The sequence below is a fragment of the Osmerus mordax genome, chromosome 15 (assembly GCF_038355195.1).
Source record: "Osmerus mordax isolate fOsmMor3 chromosome 15, fOsmMor3.pri, whole genome shotgun sequence".
NCBI lineage: Eukaryota > Metazoa > Chordata > Actinopteri > Osmeriformes > Osmeridae > Osmerus > Osmerus mordax.
This window is the reverse complement of record NC_090064.1, coordinates 17,366,804-17,390,478: the sequence shown is the minus strand read 5'-3', so window position 1 is coordinate 17,390,478 and position 23,675 is coordinate 17,366,804.

Sequence of the window (23,675 nt, the reverse complement as noted above, 5' to 3'; positions counted from 1 at the left end):
CGTGTTTTGGATTGGATTTCAAGATTTTTGACCATATTTGTCTTCCCTTTTTGTCCGGCCCATAACTCTGCCTAGAAAGGCCCTACATGCCCCAAACTTGGTCTGGTCTGCTCATCAGAGTCCCCTGTACGGGAGTGTTTTGGATTGGATTTTAAGATTTTTGACCATATTTGTCTTCCCTTTTTGTCCGGCCCATAACTCTGCCTAGAAAGGCCCTACATGCCCCAAACTTGGTCTGGTCTGCTCATCAGAGTCCCCTCTACGGGAGTGTTTTGGACAGGATTTTGATATTTTTTACCATATTTTTTAAATGCACCCCCCTTTATTGTCTGTTCTGTATATCCCAGCATCAAATGATTCTTACTGTACACTGAGGGGCACTAGTATGAGTGACCACAGTAAGTTTCAGGTATGTGACACTTTCCTAGTCAGAGTTAGCAGGGGGTGCATTTCATGGCAAGAAGGAATACAACAAGCCTGTCGTGAAATGCCCCAAACTTGGTCTGGTCTGCTCATCAGAGTCCCCTCTACGGGCGTGTTTTGGATTGGATTTCAAGATTTTTGACCATATTTGTCTTCCCTTTTTGTCCGGCCCATAACTCTGCCTAGAAAGGCCCTACATGCCCCAAACTTGGTCTGGTCTGCTCATCAGAGTCCTCTCTACGGGCGTGTTTTGGATTGGATTTTACGATTTTTGACCATATTTGTCTTCCCTTTTTGTCCGGCCCATAACTCTGCCTAGAAAGGCCCTACATGCCCCAAACTTGGTCTGGTCTGCTCATCAGAGTCCCCTCTACGGGCGTGTTTTGGATTGGATTTCAAGATTTTTGACCATATTTGCCTTCCCTTTTTGTCCGGCCCATAACTCTGCCTAGAAAGGCCCTACATGCCCCAAAGTTGGTCTGGTCTGCTCATCAGAGTCCCCTGTACGGGAGTGTTTTGGATTGGATTTTAAGATTTTTGACCATATTTGACTTCCCTTTTTGTCCGGCCCATAATTCTGCCTAGAAAGGCCCTACATGCCCCAAACTTGGTCTGGTCTGCTCATCAGAGTCCCCTCTACGGGCGTGTTTTGGATTGGATTTTAAGATTTTTGACCATATTTGACTTCCCTTTTTGTCCGGCCCATAACTCTGCCTAGAAAGGCCCTACATGCCCCAAACTTGGTCTGGTCTGCTCATCAGAGTCCCCTGTACGGGAGTGTTTTGGATTGGATTTTAAGATTTTTGACCATATTTGACTTCCCTTTTCGTCCGGCCCATAACTCTGCCTAGAAAGGCCCTACATGCCCCAAACTTGGTCTGGTCTGCTCATCAGAGTCCCCTCTACGGGAGTGTTTTGGACAGGATTTTGATATTTTTTACCATATTTTTTAAATGCACCCCCCTTTATTGTCTGTTCTGTATATCCCAGCATCAAATGATTCTTACTGTACACTGAGGGCACTAGTATGAGTGACCACAGTAAGTTTAAGGTATGTGACACTTTCCTAGTCAGAGTTAGCAGGGGGTGCATTTCATGGCAAGAAGGAATACAACAAGCCTGTCGTGAAATGCACCAAACTTGGTCTGGTCTGCTCATCAGAGTCCCCTCTACGGGCGTGTTTTGGATTGGATTTCAAGATTTTTGACCATATTTGTCTTCCCTTTTTGTCCGGCCCATAACTCTGCCTAGAAAGGCCCTACATGCCCCAAACTTGGTCTGGTCTCCTCATCAGAGTCCCCTGTACGGGAGTGTTTTGGATTGGATTTTAAGATTTTTGACCATATTTGACTTCCCTTTTTGTCCGGCCCATAACTCTGCCTAGAAAGGCCCTACATGCCCCAAACTTGGTCTGGTCTGCTCATCAGAGTCCCCTCTACGGGAGTGTTTTGGACAGGATTTTGATATTTTTTAGCATATTTTTTAAATGCACCCCCCTTTATTGTCTGTTCTGTATATCCCAGCATCAAATGATTCTTACTGTACACTGAAGGCATTAGTATGAGTGACCACAGTAAGTTTCAGGTATGTGACACTTTCCTAGTCAGAGTTAGCAGGGGGTGCATTTCATGGCAAGAAGGAATACAACAAGCCTGTCGTGAAATGCACCAAACTTGGTCTGGTCTGCTCATCAGAGTCCCCTCTACGGGCGTGTTTTGGATTGGATTTCAAGATTTTTGACCATATTTGTCTTCCCTTTTTGTCCGGCCCATAATTCTGCCTAGAAAGGCCCTACATGCCCCAAACTTGGTCTGGTCTGCTCATCAGAGTCCTCTCTACGGGCGTGTTTTGGATTGGATTTTAAGATTTTTGACCATATTTGTCTTCCCTTTTTGTCCGGCCCATAACTCTGCCTAGAAAGGCCCTACATGCCCCAAACTTGGTCTGGTCTGCTCATCAGAGTCCCCTCTACGGGCGTGTTTTGGATTGGATTTTAAGATTTTTGACCATATTTGACTTCCCTTTTTGTCCGGCCCATAACTCTGCCTAGAAAGGCCCTACATGCCCCAAACTTGGTCTGGTCTGCTCATCAGAGTCCCCTGTACGGGAGTGTTTTGGATTGGATTTTAAGATTTTTGACCATATTTGACTTCCCTTTTCGTCCGGCCCATAACTCTGCCTAGAAAGGCCCTACATGCCCCAAACTTGGTCTGGTCTGCTCATCAGAGTCCCCTCTACGGGAGTGTTTTGGACAGGATTTTGATATTTTTTACCATATTTTTTAAATGCACCCCCCTTTATTGTCTGTTCTGTATATCCCAGCATCAAATGATTCTTACTGTACACTGAGGGCACTAGTATGAGTGACCACAGTAAGTTTAAGGTATGTGACACTTTCCTAGTCAGAGTTAGCAGGGGGTGCATTTCATGGCAAGAAGGAATACAACAAGCCTGTCGTGAAATGCACCAAACTTGGTCTGGTCTGCTCATCAGAGTCCCCTCTACGGGCGTGTTTTGGATTGGATTTTAAGATTTTTGACCATATTTGTCTTCCCTTTTTGTCCGGCCCATAACTCTGCCTAGAAAGGCCCTACATGCCCCAAACGTGGTCTGGTCTGCTCATCAGAGTCCCCTCTACGGGAATGTTTTGGACAGGATTTTAAGATTTTTGACCATATTTTTTAAATGCACCCACCTTTATTGTCTGTTCTGTATATCCCAGCATCAAATGATTCTTACTGTACACTGAGGGCACTAGTATGAGTGACCACAGTAAGTTTCAGGTATGTGACACTTTCCTAGTCAGAGTTAGCAGGGGGTGCATTTCATGGCAAGAAGGAATACAACAAGCCTGTCGTGAAATGCACCAAACTTGGTCTGGTCTGCTCATCAGAGTCCTCTCTACGGGCGTGTTTTGGATTGGATTTTAAGATTTTTGACCATATTTGTCTTCCCTTTTTGTCCGGCCCATAACTCTGCCTAGAAAGGCCCTACATGCCCCAAACGTGGTCTGGTCTGCTCATCAGAGTCCCCTCTACGGGAGTGTTTTGGACAGGATTTTAAGATTTTTGACCATATTTTTTAAATGCACCCCCCTTTATTGTCTGTTCTGTATATCCCAGCATCAAATGATTCTTACTGTACACTGAGGGCACTAGTATGAGTGACCACAGTAAGTTTCAGGTATGTGACACTTTCCTAGTCAGAGTTAGCAGGGGGTGCATTTCATGGCAAGAAGGAATACAACAAGCCTGTCGTGAAATGCACCAAACTTGGTCTGGTCTGCTCATCAGAGTCCTCTCTACGGGCGTGTTTTGGATTGGATTTTAAGATTTTTGACCATATTTGTCTTCCCTTTTTGTCCGGCCCATAACTCTGCCTAGAAAGGCCCTACATGCCCCAAACTTGGTCTGGTCTGCTCATCAGAGTCCTCTCTACGGGCGTGTTTTGGATTGGATTTTAAGATTTTTGACCATATTTGTCTTCCCTTTTTGTCCAGCCCATAACTCTGCCTAGAAAGGCCCTACATGCCCCAAACTTGGTCTGGTCTGCTCATCAGAGTCCTCTCTACGGGCGTGTTTTGGATTGGATTTTAAGATTTTTGACCATATTTGTCTTCCCTTTTTGTCCAGCCCATAACTCTGCCTAGAAAGGCCCTACATGCCCCAAACGTGGTCTGGTCTGCTCATCAGAGTCCCCTCTACGGGCGTGTTTTGGATTGGATTTCAAGATTTTTTACCATATTTGTCTTCCCTCTTTGTCCGGCCCATAACTCTGCCTAGAAAGGCCCTACATGCCCCAAACTTGGTCTGGTCTGCTCATCAGAGTCCCCTCTACGGGAGTGTTTTGGACAGGATTTTGATATTTTTTACTATATTTTTTAAATGCACCCCCCTTTATTGTCTGTTCTGTATATCCCAGCATCAAATGATTCTTACTGTACACTGAGGGCACTAGTATGAGTGACCACAGTAAGTTTCAGGTATGTGACACTTTCCTAGTCAGAGTTAGCAGGGGGTGCATTTCATGGCAAGAAGGAATACAACAAGCCTGTCATGAAATGCACCAAACTTGGTCTGGTCTGCTCATCAGAGTCCCCTCTACGGGCGTGTTTTGGATTTGATTTCAAGATTTTTGACCATATTTGTCTTCCCTTTTTGTCCAGCCCATAACTCTGCCTAGAAAGGCCCTACATGCCCCAAACTTGGTCTGGTCTGCTCATCAGAGTCCTCTCTACGGGCGTGTTTTGGATTGGATTTTAAGATTTTTGACCATATTTGTCTTCCCTTTTTGTCCAGCCCATAACTCTGCCTAGAAAGGCCCTACATGCCCCAAACTTGGTCTGGTCTGCTCATCAGAGTCCTCTCTACGGGCGTGTTTTGGATTGGATTTTAAGATTTTTGACCATATTTGTCTTCCCTTTTTGTCCGGCCCATAACTCTGCCTAGAAAGGCCCTACATGCCCCAAACTTGGTCTGGTCTTCTCATCAGAGTCCCCTCTACGGGAGTGTTTTGGACAGGATTTTGATATTTTTTACCATATTTTTTAAATGCACCCCCCTTTATTGTCTGTTCTGTATATCCCAGCATCAAATGATTCTTACTGTACACTGAGGGGCACTAGTATGAGTGACCACAGTAAGTTTCAGGTATGTGACACTTTCCTAGTCAGAGTTAGCAGGGGGTGCATTTCATGGCAAGAAGGAATACAACAAGCCTGTCGTGAAATGCACCAAACTTGGTCTGGTCTGCTCATCAGAGTCCCCTCTACGGGCGTGTTTTGGATTGGATTTCAAGATTTTTGACCATATTTGTCTTCCCTTTTTGTCCGGCCCATAACTCTGCCTAGAAAGGCCCTACATGCCCCAAACTTGGTCTGGTCTGCTCATCAGAGTCCTCTCTACGGGCGTGTTTTGGATTGGATTTTACGATTTTTGACCATATTTGTCTTCCCTTTTTGTCCGGCCCATAACTCTGCCTAGAAAGGCCCTACATGCCCCAAACTTGGTCTGGTCTGCTCATCAGAGTCCCCTCTACGGGCGTGTTTTGGATTGGATTTCAAGATTTTTGACCATATTTGCCTTCCCTTTTTGTCCGGCCCATAACTCTGCCTAGAAAGGCCCTACATGCCCCAAAGTTGGTCTGGTCTGCTCATCAGAGTCCCCTGTACGGGAGTGTTTTGGATTGGATTTTAAGATTTTTGACCATATTTGACTTCCCTTTTTGTCCGGCCCATAATTCTGCCTAGAAAGGCCCTACATGCCCCAAACTTGGTCTGGTCTGCTCATCAGAGTCCCCTCTACGGGCGTGTTTTGGATTGGATTTTAAGATTTTTGACCATATTTGACTTCCCTTTTTGTCCGGCCCATAACTCTGCCTAGAAAGGCCCTACATGCCCCAAACTTGGTCTGGTCTGCTCATCAGAGTCCCCTGTACGGGAGTGTTTTGGATTGGATTTTAAGATTTTTGACCATATTTGACTTCCCTTTTCGTCCGGCCCATAACTCTGCCTAGAAAGGCCCTACATGCCCCAAACTTGGTCTGGTCTGCTCATCAGAGTCCCCTCTACGGGAGTGTTTTGGACAGGATTTTGATATTTTTTACCATATTTTTTAAATGCACCCCCCTTTATTGTCTGTTCTGTATATCCCAGCATCAAATGATTCTTACTGTACACTGAGGGCACTAGTATGAGTGACCACAGTAAGTTTAAGGTATGTGACACTTTCCTAGTCAGAGTTAGCAGGGGGTGCATTTCATGGCAAGAAGGAATACAACAAGCCTGTCGTGAAATGCACCAAACTTGGTCTGGTCTGCTCATCAGAGTCCCCTCTACGGGCGTGTTTTGGATTGGATTTCAAGATTTTTGACCATATTTGTCTTCCCTTTTTGTCCGGCCCATAACTCTGCCTAGAAAGGCCCTACATGCCCCAAACTTGGTCTGGTCTCCTCATCAGAGTCCCCTGTACGGGAGTGTTTTGGATTGGATTTTAAGATTTTTGACCATATTTGACTTCCCTTTTTGTCCGGCCCATAACTCTGCCTAGAAAGGCCCTACATGCCCCAAACTTGGTCTGGTCTGCTCATCAGAGTCCCCTCTACGGGAGTGTTTTGGACAGGATTTTGATATTTTTTACCATATTTTTTAAATGCACCCCCCTTTATTGTCTGTTCTGTATATCCCAGCATCAAATGATTCTTACTGTACACTGAGGGCACTAGTATGAGTGACCACAGTAAGTTTCAGGTATGTGACACTTTCCTAGTCAGAGTTAGCAGGGGGTGCATTTCATGGCAAGAAGGAATACAACAAGCCTGTCGTGAAATGCACCAAACTTGGTCTGGTCTGCTCATCAGAGTCCCCTCTACGGGCGTGTTTTGGATTGGATTTCAAGATTTTTGACCATATTTGTCTTCCCTTTTTGTCCGGCCCATAATTCTGCCTAGAAAGGCCCTACATGCCCCAAACTTGGTCTGGTCTGCTCATCAGAGTCCTCTCTACGGGCGTGTTTTGGATTGGATTTTAAGATTTTTGACCATATTTGTCTTCCCTTTTTGTCCGGCCCATAACTCTGCCTAGAAAGGCCCTACATGCCCCAAACTTGGTCTGGTCTGCTCATCAGAGTCCCCTCTACGGGCGTGTTTTGGATTGGATTTCAAGATTTTTTACCATATTTGTCTTCCCTTTTTGTCCGGCCCATAACTCTGCCTAGAAAGGCCCTACATGCCCCAAAGTTGGTCTGGTCTGCTCATCAGAGTCCCCTGTACGGGAGTGTTTTGGATTGGATTTTAAGATTTTTGACCATATTTGACTTCCCTTTTTGTCCGGCCCATAACTCTGCCTAGAAAGGCCCTACATGCCCCAAACTTGGTCTGGTCTGCTCATCAGAGTCCCCTCTACGGGCGTGTTTTGGATTGGATTTTAAGATTTTTGACCATATTTGACTTCCCTTTTTGTCCGGCCCATAACTCTGCCTAGAAAGGCCCTACATGCCCCAAACTTGGTCTGGTCTGCTCATCAGAGTCCCCTGTACGGGAGTGTTTTGGATTGGATTTTAAGATTTTTGACCATATTTGACTTCCCTTTTCGTCCGGCCCATAACTCTGCCTAGAAAGGCCCTACATGCCCCAAACTTGGTCTGGTCTGCTCATCAGAGTCCCCTCTACGGGAGTGTTTTGGACAGGATTTTGATATTTTTTACCATATTTTTTAAATGCACCCCCCTTTATTGTCTGTTCTGTATATCCCAGCATCAAATGATTCTTACTGTACACTGAGGGCACTAGTATGAGTGACCACAGTAAGTTTAAGGTATGTGACACTTTCCTAGTCAGAGTTAGCAGGGGGTGCATTTCATGGCAAGAAGGAATACAACAAGCCTGTCGTGAAATGCACCAAACTTGGTCTGGTCTGCTCATCAGAGTCCCCTCTACGGGCGTGTTTTGGATTGGTTTTTAAGATTTCTGACCATATTTGTCTTCCCTTTTTGTCCGGCCCACAACTCTGCCTAGAAAGGCCCTACATGCCCCAAACTTGGTCTGGTCTGCTCATCAGAGTCCCCTCTACGGGCGTGTTTTGGATTGGATTTCAAGATTTTTGACCATATTTGTCTTCCCTTTTTGTGCGGCCCATAACTCTGCCTAGAAAGGCCCTACATGCCCCAAACTTGGTCTGGTCTGCTCATCAGAGTCCCCTCTACGGGAGTGTTTTGGACAGGATTTTGATATTTTTTACCATATTTTTTAAATGCACCCCCCTTTATTGTCTGTTCTGTATATCCCAGCATCAAATGATTCTTACTGTACACTGAGGGCATTAGTATGAGTGACCACAGTAAGTTTCAGGTATGTGACACTTTCCTAGTCAGAGTTAGCAGGGGGTGCATTTCATGGCAAGAAGGAATACAACAAGCCTGTCGTGAAATGCACCAAACTTGGTCTGGTCTGCTCATCAGAGTCCTCTCTACGGGCGTGTTTTGGATTGGATTTTAAGATTTTTGACCATATTTGTCTTCCCTTTTTGTCCGGCCCATAACTCTGCCTAGAAAGGCCCTACATGCCCCAAACGTGGTCTGGTCTGCTCATCAGAGTCCTCTCTACGGGCGTGTTTTGGATTGGATTTTAAGATTTTTGACCATATTTGTCTTCCCTTTTTGTCCAGCCCATAACTCTGCCTAGAAAGGCCCTACATGCCCCAAACGTGGTCTGGTCTGCTCATCAGAGTCCCCTCTACGGGAGTGTTTTGGACAGGATTTTAAGATTTTTGACCATATTTTTTAAATGCACCCCCCTTTATTGTCTGTTCTGTATATCCCAGCATCAAATGATTCTTACTGTACACTGAGGGCACTAGTATGAGTGACCACAGTAAGTTTCAGGTATGTGACACTTTCCTAGTCAGAGTTAGCAGGGGGTGCATTTCATGGCAAGAAGGAATACAACAAGCCTGTCGTGAAATGCACCAAACTTGGTCTGGTCTGCTCATCAGAGTCCTCTCTACGGGCGTGTTTTGGATTGGATTTTAAGATTTTTGACCATATTTGTCTTCCCTTTTTGTCCGGCCCATAACTCTGCCTAGAAAGGCCCTACATGCCCCAAACTTGGTCTGGTCTGCTCATCAGAGTCCTCTCTACGGGCGTGTTTTGGATTGGATTTTAAGATTTTTGACCATATTTGTCTTCCCTTTTTGTCCAGCCCATAACTCTGCCTAGAAAGGCCCTACATGCCCCAAACTTGGTCTGGTCTGCTCATCAGAGTCCTCTCTACGGGCGTGTTTTGGATTGGATTTTAAGATTTTTGACCATATTTGTCTTCCCTTTTTGTCCAGCCCATAACTCTGCCTAGAAAGGCCCTACATGCCCCAAACGTGGTCTGGTCTGCTCATCAGAGTCCCCTCTACGGGCGTGTTTTGGATTGGATTTCAAGATTTTTTACCATATTTGTCTTCCCTCTTTGTCCGGCCCATAACTCTGCCTAGAAAGGCCCTACATGCCCCAAACTTGGTCTGGTCTGCTCATCAGAGTCCCCTCTACGGGAGTGTTTTGGACAGGATTTTGATATTTTTTACTATATTTTTTAAATGCACCCCCCTTTATTGTCTGTTCTGTATATCCCAGCATCAAATGATTCTTACTGTACACTGAGGGCACTAGTATGAGTGACCACAGTAAGTTTCAGGTATGTGACACTTTCCTAGTCAGAGTTAGCAGGGGGTGCATTTCATGGCAAGAAGGAATACAACAAGCCTGTCATGAAATGCACCAAACTTGGTCTGGTCTGCTCATCAGAGTCCCCTCTACGGGCGTGTTTTGGATTTGATTTCAAGATTTTTGACCATATTTGTCTTCCCTTTTTGTCCAGCCCATAACTCTGCCTAGAAAGGCCCTACATGCCCCAAACTTGGTCTGGTCTGCTCATCAGAGTCCTCTCTACGGGCGTGTTTTGGATTGGATTTTAAGATTTTTGACCATATTTGTCTTCCCTTTTTGTCCAGCCCATAACTCTGCCTAGAAAGGCCCTACATGCCCCAAACTTGGTCTGGTCTGCTCATCAGAGTCCTCTCTACGGGCGTGTTTTGGATTGGATTTTAAGATTTTTGACCATATTTGTCTTCCCTTTTTGTCCGGCCCATAACTCTGCCTAGAAAGGCCCTACATGCCCCAAACTTGGTCTGGTCTTCTCATCAGAGTCCCCTCTACGGGAGTGTTTTGGACAGGATTTTGATATTTTTTACCATATTTTTTAAATGCACCCCCCTTTATTGTCTGTTCTGTATATCCCAGCATCAAATGATTCTTACTGTACACTGAGGGGCACTAGTATGAGTGACCACAGTAAGTTTCAGGTATGTGACACTTTCCTAGTCAGAGTTAGCAGGGGGTGCATTTCATGGCAAGAAGGAATACAACAAGCCTGTCGTGAAATGCACCAAACTTGGTCTGGTCTGCTCATCAGAGTCCCCTCTACGGGCGTGTTTTGGATTGGATTTCAAGATTTTTGACCATATTTGTCTTCCCTTTTTGTCCGGCCCATAACTCTGCCTAGAAAGGCCCTACATGCCCCAAACTTGGTCTGGTCTGCTCATCAGAGTCCTCTCTACGGGCGTGTTTTGGATTGGATTTTACGATTTTTGACCATATTTGTCTTCCCTTTTTGTCCGGCCCATAACTCTGCCTAGAAAGGCCCTACATGCCCCAAACTTGGTCTGGTCTGCTCATCAGAGTCCCCTCTACGGGCGTGTTTTGGATTGGATTTCAAGATTTTTGACCATATTTGCCTTCCCTTTTTGTCCGGCCCATAACTCTGCCTAGAAAGGCCCTACATGCCCCAAAGTTGGTCTGGTCTGCTCATCAGAGTCCCCTGTACGGGAGTGTTTTGGATTGGATTTTAAGATTTTTGACCATATTTGACTTCCCTTTTTGTCCGGCCCATAATTCTGCCTAGAAAGGCCCTACATGCCCCAAACTTGGTCTGGTCTGCTCATCAGAGTCCCCTCTACGGGCGTGTTTTGGATTGGATTTTAAGATTTTTGACCATATTTGACTTCCCTTTTTGTCCGGCCCATAACTCTGCCTAGAAAGGCCCTACATGCCCCAAACTTGGTCTGGTCTGCTCATCAGAGTCCCCTGTACGGGAGTGTTTTGGATTGGATTTTAAGATTTTTGACCATATTTGACTTCCCTTTTCGTCCGGCCCATAACTCTGCCTAGAAAGGCCCTACATGCCCCAAACTTGGTCTGGTCTGCTCATCAGAGTCCCCTCTACGGGAGTGTTTTGGACAGGATTTTGATATTTTTTACCATATTTTTTAAATGCACCCCCCTTTATTGTCTGTTCTGTATATCCCAGCATCAAATGATTCTTACTGTACACTGAGGGCACTAGTATGAGTGACCACAGTAAGTTTAAGGTATGTGACACTTTCCTAGTCAGAGTTAGCAGGGGGTGCATTTCATGGCAAGAAGGAATACAACAAGCCTGTCGTGAAATGCACCAAACTTGGTCTGGTCTGCTCATCAGAGTCCCCTCTACGGGCGTGTTTTGGATTGGATTTCAAGATTTTTGACCATATTTGTCTTCCCTTTTTGTCCGGCCCATAACTCTGCCTAGAAAGGCCCTACATGCCCCAAACTTGGTCTGGTCTCCTCATCAGAGTCCCCTGTACGGGAGTGTTTTGGATTGGATTTTAAGATTTTTGACCATATTTGACTTCCCTTTTTGTCCGGCCCATAACTCTGCCTAGAAAGGCCCTACATGCCCCAAACTTGGTCTGGTCTGCTCATCAGAGTCCCCTCTACGGGAGTGTTTTGGACAGGATTTTGATATTTTTTACCATATTTTTTAAATGCACCCCCCTTTATTGTCTGTTCTGTATATCCCAGCATCAAATGATTCTTACTGTACACTGAGGGCACTAGTATGAGTGACCACAGTAAGTTTCAGGTATGTGACACTTTCCTAGTCAGAGTTAGCAGGGGGTGCATTTCATGGCAAGAAGGAATACAACAAGCCTGTCGTGAAATGCACCAAACTTGGTCTGGTCTGCTCATCAGAGTCCCCTCTACGGGCGTGTTTTGGATTGGATTTCAAGATTTTTGACCATATTTGTCTTCCCTTTTTGTCCGGCCCATAATTCTGCCTAGAAAGGCCCTACATGCCCCAAACTTGGTCTGGTCTGCTCATCAGAGTCCTCTCTACGGGCGTGTTTTGGATTGGATTTTAAGATTTTCGACCATATTTGTCTTCCCTTTCTGTCCGGCCCATAACTCTGCCTAGAAAGGCCCTACATGCCCCAAACTAGGTCTGGTCTGCTCATCAGAGTCCCCTCTACGGGCGTGTTTTGGATTGGATTTCAAGATTTTTTACCATATTTGTCTTCCCTTTTTGTCCGGCCCATAACTCTGCCTAGAAAGGCCCTACATGCCCCAAAGTTGGTCTGGTCTGCTCATCAGAGTCCCCTGTACGGGAGTGTTTTGGATTGGATTTTAAGATTTTTGACCATATTTGACTTCCCTTTTTGTCCGGCCCATAACTCTGCCTAGAAAGGCCCTACATGCCCCAAACTTGGTCTGGTCTGCTCATCAGAGTCCCCTCTACGGGCGTGTTTTGGATTGGATTTTAAGATTTTTGACCATATTTGACTTCCCTTTTTGTCCGGCCCATAACTCTGCCTAGAAAGGCCCTACATGCCCCAAACTTGGTCTGGTCTGCTCATCAGAGTCCCCTGTACGGGAGTGTTTTGGATTGGATTTTAAGATTTTTGACCATATTTGACTTCCCTTTTCGTCCGGCCCATAACTCTGCCTAGAAAGGCCCTACATGCCCCAAACTTGGTCTGGTCTGCTCATCAGAGTCCCCTCTACGGGAGTGTTTTGGACAGGATTTTGATATTTTTTACCATATTTTTTAAATGCACCCCCCTTTATTGTCTGTTCTGTATATCCCAGCATCAAATGATTCTTACTGTACACTGAGGGCACTAGTATGAGTGACCACAGTAAGTTTAAGGTATGTGACACTTTCCTAGTCAGAGTTAGCAGGGGGTGCATTTCATGGCAAGAAGGAATACAACAAGCCTGTCGTGAAATGCACCAAACTTGGTCTGGTCTGCTCATCAGAGTCCCCTCTACGGGCGTGTTTTGGATTGGTTTTTAAGATTTCTGACCATATTTGTCTTCCCTTTTTGTCCGGCCCACAACTCTGCCTAGAAAGGCCCTACATGCCCCAAACTTGGTCTGGTCTGCTCATCAGAGTCCCCTCTACGGGCGTGTTTTGGATTGGATTTCAAGATTTTTGACCATATTTGTCTTCCCTTTTTGTGCGGCCCATAACTCTGCCTAGAAAGGCCCTACATGCCCCAAACTTGGTCTGGTCTGCTCATCAGAGTCCCCTCTACGGGAGTGTTTTGGACAGGATTTTGATATTTTTTACCATATTTTTTAAATGCACCCCCCTTTATTGTCTGTTCTGTATATCCCAGCATCAAATGATTCTTACTGTACACTGAGGGCACTAGTATGAGTGACCACAGTAAGTTTAAGGTATGTGACACTTTCCTAGTCAGAGTTAGCAGGGGGTGCATTTCATGGCAAGAAGGAATACAACAAGCCTGTCGTGAAATGCACCAAACTTGGTCTGGTCTGCTCATCAGAGTCCTCTCTACGGGCGTGTTTTGGATTGGATTTTAAGATTTTTGACCATATTTGTCTTCCCTTTTTGTCCGGCCCATAACTCTGCCTAGAAAGGCCCTACATGCCCCAAACGTGGTCTGGTCTGCTCATCAGAGTCCCCTCTACGGGAATGTTTTGGACAGGATTTTACGATTTTTGACCATATTTTTTAAATGCACCCCCCTTTATTGTCTGTTCTGTATATCCCAGCATCAAATGATTCTTACTGTACACTGAGGGCACTAGTATGAGTGACCACAGTAAGTTTCAGGTATGTGACACTTTCCTAGTCAGAGTTAGCAGGGGGTGCATTTCATGGCAAGAAGGAATACAACAAGCCTGTCGTGAAATGCACCAAACTTGGTCTGGTCTGCTCATCAGAGTCCTCTCTACGGGCGTGTTTTGGATTGGATTTTAAGATTTTTGACCATATTTGTCTTCCCTTTTTGTCCGGCCCATAACTCTGCCTAGAAAGGCCCTACATGCCCCAAACGTGGTCTGGTCTGCTCATCAGAGTCCCCTCTACGGGAGTGTTTTGGACAGGATTTTAAGATTTTTGACCATATTTTTTAAATGCACCCCCCTTTATTGTCTGTTCTGTATATCCCAGCATCAAATGATTCTTACTGTACACTGAGGGCACTAGTATGAGTGACCACAGTAAGTTTCAGGTATGTGACACTTTCCTAGTCAGAGTTAGCAGGGGGTGCATTTCATGGCAAGAAGGAATACAACAAGCCTGTCGTGAAATGCACCAAACTTGGTCTGGTCTGCTCATCAGAGTCCTCTCTACGGGCGTGTTTTGGATTGGATTTTAAGATTTTTGACCATATTTGTCTTCCCTTTTTGTCCGGCCCATAACTCTGCCTAGAAAGGCCCTACATGCCCCAAACTTGGTCTGGTCTGCTCATCAGAGTCCTCTCTACGGGCGTGTTTTGGATTGGATTTTAAGATTTTTGACCATATTTGTCTTCCCTTTTTGTCCAGCCCATAACTCTGCCTAGAAAGGCCCTACATGCCCCAAACTTGGTCTGGTCTGCTCATCAGAGTCCTCTCTACGGGCGTGTTTTGGATTGGATTTTAAGATTTTTGACCATATTTGTCTTCCCTTTTTGTCCAGCCCATAACTCTGCCTAGAAAGGCCCTACATGCCCCAAACGTGGTCTGGTCTGCTCATCAGAGTCCCCTCTACGGGCGTGTTTTGGATTGGATTTCAAGATTTTTTACCATATTTGTCTTCCCTCTTTGTCCGGCCCATAACTCTGCCTAGAAAGGCCCTACATGCCCCAAACTTGGTCTGGTCTGCTCATCAGAGTCCCCTCTACGGGAGTGTTTTGGACAGGATTTTGATATTTTTTACTATATTTTTTAAATGCACCCCCCTTTATTGTCTGTTCTGTATATCCCAGCATCAAATGATTCTTACTGTACACTGAGGGCACTAGTATGAGTGACCACAGTAAGTTTCAGGTATGTGACACTTTCCTAGTCAGAGTTAGCAGGGGGTGCATTTCATGGCAAGAAGGAATACAACAAGCCTGTCATGAAATGCACCAAACTTGGTCTGGTCTGCTCATCAGAGTCCCCTCTACGGGCGTGTTTTGGATTTGATTTCAAGATTTTTGACCATATTTGTCTTCCCTTTTTGTCCAGCCCATAACTCTGCCTAGAAAGGCCCTACATGCCCCAAACTTGGTCTGGTCTGCTCATCAGAGTCCTCTCTACGGGCGTGTTTTGGATTGGATTTTAAGATTTTTGACCATATTTGTCTTCCCTTTTTGTCCAGCCCATAACTCTGCCTAGAAAGGCCCTACATGCCCCAAACTTGGTCTGGTCTGCTCATCAGAGTCCTCTCTACGGGCGTGTTTTGGATTGGATTTTAAGATTTTTGACCATATTTGTCTTCCCTTTTTGTCCGGCCCATAACTCTGCCTAGAAAGGCCCTACATGCCCCAAACTTGGTCTGGTCTGCTCATCAGAGTCCTCTCTACGGGCTTGTTTTGGATTGGATTGTAAGATTTTTGACCATATTTGTCTTCCCTTTTTGTCCGGCCCATAACTCTGCCTAGAAAGGCCCTACATGCCCCAAAGTTGGTCTGGTCTGCTCATCAGAGTCCCCTCTACGGGCGTCTTTTGGATTGGATTTCAAGATTTTTGACCATATTTGTCTTCCCTTTTTGTCCGGCCCATAACTCTGCCTAGAAAGGCCCTACATGCCCCAAACTTGGTCTGGTCTGCTCATCAGAGTCCCCTCTACGGGCGTGTTTTGGATTGGATTTTAAGATTTTTAACCATATTTGTCTTCCCTTTTTGTCCGGCCCATAACTCTGCCTAGAAAGGCCCTACATGCCCCAAAGTTGGTCTGGTCTGCTCATCAGAGTCCCCTCTACGGGCGTCTTTTGGATTGGATTTCAAGATTTTTGACCATATTTGTCTTCCCTTTTTGTCCGGCCCATAACTCTGCCTAGAAAGGCCCTACATGCCCCAAACTTGGTCTGGTCTGCTCATCAGAGTCCCCTCTACGGGCGTGTTTTGGATTGGATTTTAAGATTTTTGACCATATTTGTCTTCCCTTTTTGTCCGGCCCATAACTCTGCCTAGAAAGGCCCTACAAACTTGGTCTGGTCTGCTCATCAGAGTCCCCTCTACGGGAGTGTTTTGGATTGGATTTTAAGATTTTTGACCATATTTGTCTTCCCTTTTAGTCCGGCCCACAACTCTGCCTAGAAAGGCCCTACATGCCCCAAACTTGGTCTGGTCTGCTCATCAGAGTCCCCTCTACGGGAGTGTTTTGGACAGGATTTTGATATTTTTTACCATATTTTTTAAATGCACCCCCCTTTATTGTCTGTTCTGTATATCCCAGCATCAAATGATTCTTACTGTACACTGAGGGCACTAGTATGAGTGACCACAGTAAGTTTCAGGTATGTGACACTTTCCTAGTCAGAGTTAGCAGGGGGTGCATTTCATGGCAAGAAGGAATACAACAAGCCTGTCATGAAATGCACAAAACTTGGTCTGGTCTGCTCATCAGAGTCCCCTCTACGGGCGTGTTTTGGATTTGATTTCAAGATTTTTGACCATATTTGTCTTCCCTTTTTGTCCGGCCCATAACTCTGCCTAGAAAGGCCCTACATGCCCCAAAGTTGGTCTAGTCTGCTCATCAGAGTCCCCTCTACGGGAGTGTTTTGGATTGGATTTGAAGATTTTTGACCATATTTGACTTCCCTTTTTGTCCGGCCCATAACTCTGCCTAGAAAGGCCCTACATGCCCCAAACTTGGTCTGGTCTGCTTATCAGAGTCCCCTCTACGGGCGTGTTTTGGATTGGATTTCAAGATTTTTGACCATATTTGTCTTCCCTTTTTGTCCGGCCCATAACTCTGCCTAGAAAGGCCCTACATGCCCCAAACTTGGTCTGGTCTGCTCATCAGAGTCCTCTCTACGGGCGTGTTTTGGATTGGATTTTAAGATTTTTGACCATATTTGTCTTCCCTTTTTGTCCGGCCCATAACTCTGCCTAGAAAGGCCCTACATGCCCCAAAGTTGGTCTGGTCTGCTCATCAGAGTCCCCTCTACGGGCGTGTTTTGGATTGGATTTCAAGATTTTTGACCATATTTGTCTTCCCTTTTTGTCCGGCCCATAACTCTGCCTAGAAAGGCCTACATGCCCCAAACTTGGTCTGGTCTGCTCATCAGAGTCCCCTCTACGGGAGTGTTTTGGACAGGATTTTGATATTTTTTACCATATTTTTTAAATGCACCCCCCTTTATTGTCTGTTCTGTATGTCCCAGCATCCAATGATTCTTACTGTACACTGGGGGCACTAGTATGAGTGACCACAGTAAGTTTCAGGTATGTGACACTTTCCTAGTCAGAGTTAGCAGGGGGTGCATTTCATGGCAAGAAGGAATACAACAAGCCTGTCGTGAAATGCACCAAACTTGGTCTGGTCTGCTCATCAGAGTCCCCTCTACGGGCGTGTTTTGGATTGGATTTCAGGATTTTTGACCATATTTGTCTTCCCTTTTTGTCCGGCCCATAACTCTGCCTAGAAAGGCCCTACATGCCCCAAACTTGGTCTGGTCTGCTCATCAGAGTCCTCTCTACGGGCATGTTTTGGACAGGATTTTGATATTTTTTACCATATTTTTTAAATGCACCCCCCTTTATTGTCTGTTCTGTATATCCCAGCATCAAATGATTCTTACTGTACACTGAGGGCACTAGTATGAGTGACCACAGTAAGTTTCAGGTATTTGACACTTTCCTAGTCAGAGTTAGCAGGGGGTGCATTTCATGGCAAGAAGGATTACAACAAGCCTGTCGTGAAATGCACCAAACTTGGTCTGGTCTGCTCATCAGAGTCCTCTCTACGGGCGTGTTTTGGATTGGATTTTAAGATTTTTGACCATATTTGTCTTCCCTTTTTGTCCGGCCCATAACTCTGCCTAGAAAGGCCCTACATGCCCCAAACTTGGTCTGGTCTGCTTATCAGAGTCCCCTCTACGGGCGTGTTTTGGATTGGATTTCAAGATTTTTGACCATATTTGTCTTCCCTTTTTGTGCGGCCCATAACTCTGCCTAGAAAGGCCCTACATGCCCCAAACTTGGTCTGGTCTGCTCATCAGAGTCCCCTCTACGGGAGTGTTTTGGACAGGATTTTGATATTTTTTACCATATTTTTTAAATGCACCCCCCTTTATTGTCTGTTCTGTATATCCCAGCATCAAATGATTCTTACTGTACACTGAGGGCACTAGTATGAGTGACCACAGTAAGTTTCAGGTATGTGACACTTTCCTAGTCAGAGTTAGCAGGGGGTGCATTTCATGGCAAGAAGGAATACAACAAGCCTGTCATGAAATGCACCAAACTTGGTCTGGTCTGCTCATCAGAGTCCCCTCTACGGGCGTGTTTTGGATTTGATTTCAAGATTTTTGACCATATTTGTCTTCCCTTTTTGTCCGGCCCATAACTCTGCCTAGAAAGGCCCTACATGCCCCAAACTTGGTCTGGTCTGCTCATCAGAGTCCTCTCTACGGGCGTGTTTTGGATTGGATTTTAAGATTTTTGACCATATTTGTCTTCCCTTTTTGTCCAGCCCATAACTCTGCCTAGAAAGGCCCTACATGCCCCAAAGTTGGTCTGGTCTGCTCATCAGAGTCCCCTCTACGGGCGTGTTTTGGATTGGATTTCAAAATTTTTGACCATATTTGTCATCCCTTTTTGTCCGGCCCATAACTCTGCCTAGAAAGGCCCTACATGCCCCAAACTTGGTCTGGTCTGCTCATCAGAGTCCTCTCTACGGGCTTGTTTTGGATTGGATTTTAAGATTTTTGACCATATTTGTCTTCCCTTTTTGTCCGGCCCATAACTCTGCCTAGAAAGGCCCTACATTCCCCAAAGTTGGTCTGGTCTGCTCATCAGAGTCCCCTCTACGGGCGTCTTTTGGATTGGATTTCAAGATTTTTGACCATATTTGTCTTCCCTTTTTGTCCGGCCCATAACTCTGCCTAGAAAGGCCCTACATGCCCCAAACTTGGTCTGGTCTGCTCATCAGAGTCCCCTCTACGGGCGTGTTTTGGATTGGATTTTAAGATTTTTAACCATATTTGTCTTCCCTTTTTGTCCGGCCCATAACTCTGTCTAGAAAGGCCCTACATGCCCCAAAGTTGGTCTGGTCTGCTCATCAGAGTCCCCTCTACGGGCGTCTTTTGGATTGGATTTCAAGATTTTTGACCATATTTGTCTTCCCTTTTTGTCCGGCCCATAACTCTGCCTAGAAAGGCCCTACATGCCCCAAACTTGGTCTGGTCTGCTCATCAGAGTCCCCTCTACGGGCGTGTTTTGGATTGGATTTTAAGATTTTTGACCATATTTGTCTTCCCTTTTTGTCCGGCCCATAACTCTGCCTAGAAAGGCCCTACATGCCCCAAACTTGGTCTGGTCTGCTCATCAGAGTCCCCTCTACGGGAGTGTTTTGGATTGGATTTTAAGATTTTTGACCATATTTGTCTTCCCTTTTAGTCCGGCCCACAACTCTGCCTAGAAAGGCCCTACATGCCCCAAACTTGGTCTGGTCTGCTCATCAGAGTCCCCTCTACGGGAGTGTTTTGGACAGGATTTTGATATTTTTTACCATATTTTTTAAATGCACCCCCCTTTATTGTCTGTTCTGTATATCCCAGCATCAAATGATTCTTACTGTACACTGAGGGCACTAGTATGAGTGACCACAGTAAGTTTCAGGTATGTGACACTTTCCTAGTCAGAGTTAGCAGGGGGTGCATTTCATGGCAAGAAGGAATACAACAAGCCTGTCATGAAATGCACAAAACTTGGTCTGGTCTGCTCATCAGAGTCCCCTCTACGGGCGTGTTTTGGATTTGATTTCAAGATTTTTGACCATATTTGTCTTCCCTTTTTGTCCGGCCCATAACTCTGCCTAGAAAGGCCCTACATGCCCCAAAGTTGGTCTGGTCTGCTCATCAGAGTCCCCTCTACGGGAGTGTTTTGGATTGGATTTGAAGATTTTTGACCATATTTGACTTCCCTTTTTGTCCGGCCCATAACTCTGCCTAGAAAGGCCCTACATGCCCCAAACTTGGTCTGGTCTGCTTATCAGAGTCCCCTCTACGGGCGTGTTTTGGATTGGATTTCAAGATTTTTGACCATATTTGTCTTCCCTTTTTGTCCGGCCCATAACTCTGCCTAGAAAGGCCCTACATGCCCCAAACTTGGTCTGGTCTGCTCATCAGAGTCCTCTCTACGGGCGTGTTTTGGATTGGATTTTAAGATTTTTGACCATATTTGTCTTCCCTTTTTGTCCGGCCCATAACTCTGCCTAGAAAGGCCCTACATGCCCCAAACTTGGTCTGGTCTGCTCATCAGAGTCCTCTCTACGGGCTTGTTTTGGATTGGATTTTAAGATTTTTGACCATATTTGTCTTCCCTTTTTGTCCGGCCCATAACTCTGCCTAGAAAGGCCTACATGCCCCAAACTTGGTCTGGTCTGCTCATCAGAGTCCCCTCTACGGGAGTGTTTTGGACAGGATTTTGATATTTTTTACCATATTTTTTAAATGCACCCCCCTTTATTGTCTGTTCTGTATGTCCCAGCATCCAATGATTCTTACTGTACACTGGGGGCACTAGTATGAGTGACCACAGTAAGTTTCAGGTATGTGACACTTTCCTAGTCAGAGTTAGCAGGGGGTGCATTTCATGGCAAGAAGGAATACAACAAGCCTGTCATGAAATGCACCAAACTTGGTCTGGTCTGCTCATCAGAGTCCCCTCTACGGGCGTGTTTTGGATTGGATTTCAGGATTTTTGACCATATTTGTCTTCCCTTTTTGTCCGGCCCATAACTCTGCCTAGAAAGGCCCTACATGCCCCAAACTTGGTCTGGTCTGCTCATCAGAGTCCTCTCTACGGGCATGTTTTGGACAGGATTTTGATATTTTTTACCATATTTTTTAAATGCACCCCCCTTTATTGTCTGTTCTGTATATCCCAGCATCAAATGATTCTTACTGTACACTGAGGGCACTAGTATGAGTGACCACAGTAAGTTTCAGGTATTTGACACTTTCCTAGTCAGAGTTAGCAGGGGGTGCATTTCATGGCAAGAAGGATTACAACAAGCCTGTCGTGAAATGCACCAAACTTGGTCTGGTCTGCTCATCAGAGTCCTCTCTACGGGCGTGTTTTGGATTGGATTTTAAGATTTTTGACCATATTTGTCTTCCCTTTTTGTCCGGCCCATAACTCTGCCTAGAAAGGCCCTACATGCCCCAAACTTGGTCTGGTCTGCTTATCAGAGTCCCCTCTACGGGCTTGTTTTGGATTGGATTTCAAGATTTTTGACCATATTTGTCTTCCCTTTTTGTCCGGCCCATAACTCTGCCTAGAAAGGCCCTACATGCCCCAAAGTTGGTCTGGTCTGCTCATCAGAGTCCCCTCTACGGGAGTGTTTTGGATTGGATTTGAAGATTTTTGACCATATTTGACTTCCCTTTTTGTCCGGCCCATAACTCTGCCTAGAAAGGCCCTACATGCCCCAAACTTGGTCTGGTCTGCTTATCAGAGTCCCCTCTACGGGCGTGTTTTGGATTGGATTTCAAGATTTTTGACCATATTTGTCTTCCCTTTTTGTCCGGCCCATAACTCTGCCTAGAAAGGCCCTACATGCCCCAAACTTGGTCTGGTCTGCTCATCAGAGTCCTCTCTACGGGCGTGTTTTGGATTGGATTTTAAGATTTTTGACCATATTTGTCTTCCCTTTTTGTCCGGCCCATAACTCTGCCTAGAAAGGCCCTACATGCCCCAAAGTTGGTCTGGTCTGCTCATCAGAGTCCCCTCTACGGGCGTGTTTTGGATTGGATTTCAAGATTTTTGACCATATTTGTCTTCCCTTTTTGTCCGGCCCATAACTCTGCCTAGAAAGGCCCTACATGCCCCAAACTTGGTCTGGTCTGCTCATCAGAGTCCCCTCTACGGGAGTGTTTTGGACAGGATTTTGATATTTTTTACCATATTTTTTAAATGCACCCCCCTTTATTGTCTGTTCTGTATGTCCCAGCATCCAATGATTCTTACTGTACACTGGGGGCACTAGTATGAGTGACCACAGTAAGTTTCAGGTATGTGACACTTTCCTAGTCAGAGTTAGCAGGGGGTGCATTTCATGGCAAGAAGGAATACAACAAGCCTGTCGTGAAATGCACCAAACTTGGTCTGGTCTGCTCATCAGAGTCCCCTCTACGGGCGTGTTTTGGATTGGATTTCAGGATTTTTGACCATATTTGTCTTCCCTTTTTGTCCGGCCCATAACTCTGCCTAGAAAGGCCCTACATGCCCCAAACTTGGTCTGGTCTGCTCATCAGAGTCCCCTCTACGGGAGTGTTTTGGACAGGATTTTGATATTTTTTACCATATTTTTTAAATGCACCCCCCTTTATTGTCTGTTCTGTATGTCCCAGCATCCAATGATTCTTACTGTACACTGGGGGCACTAGTATGAGTGACCACAGTAAGTTTCAGGTATGTGACACTTTCCTAGTCAGAGTTAGCAGGGGGTGCATTTCATGGCAAGAAGGAATACAACAAGCCTGTCGTGAAATGCACCAAACTTGGTCTGGTCTGCTCATCAGAGTCCCCTCTACGGGCGTGTTTTGGATTGGATTTCAGGATTTTTGACCATATTTGTCTTCCCTTTTTGTCCGGCCCATAACTCTGCCTAGAAAGGCCCTACATGCCCCAAACTTGGTCTGGTCTGCTCATCAGAGTCCTCTCTACGGGCATGTTTTGGACAGGATTTTGATATTTTTTACCATATTTTTTAAATGCACCCCCCTTTATTGTCTGTTCTGTATATCCCAGCATCAAATGATTCTTACTGTACACTGAGGGCACTAGTATGAGTGACCACAGTAAGTTTCAGGTATTTGACACTTTCCTAGTCAGAGTTAGCAGGGGGTGCATTTCATGGCAAGAAGGATTACAACAAGCCTGTCGTGAAATGCACCAAACTTGGTCTGGTCTGCTCATCAGAGTCCTCTCTACGGGCGTGTTTTGGATTGGATTTTAAGATTTTTGACCATATTTGTCTTCCCTTTTTGTCCGGCCCATAACTCTGCCTAGAAAGGCCCTACATGCCCCAAACTTGGTCTGGTCTGCTTATCAGAGTCCCCTCTACGGGCTTGTTTTGGATTGGATTTCAAGATTTTTGACCATATTTGTCTTCCCTTTTTGTCCGGCCCATAACTCTGCCTAGAAAGGCCCTACATGCCCCAAAGTTGGTCTGGTCTGCTCATCAGAGTCCCCTCTACGGGAGTTTTTTGGATTGGATTTGAAGATTTTTGACCATATTTGACTTCCCTTTTTGTCCGGCCCATAACTCTGCCTAGAAAGGCCCTACATGCCCCAAACTTGGTCTGGTCTGCTTATCAGAGTCCCCTCTACGGGCGTGTTTTGGATTGGATTTCAAGATTTTTGACCATATTTGTCTTCCCTTTTTGTCCGGCCCATAACTCTGCCTAGAAAGGCCCTACATGCCCCAAACTTGGTCTGGTC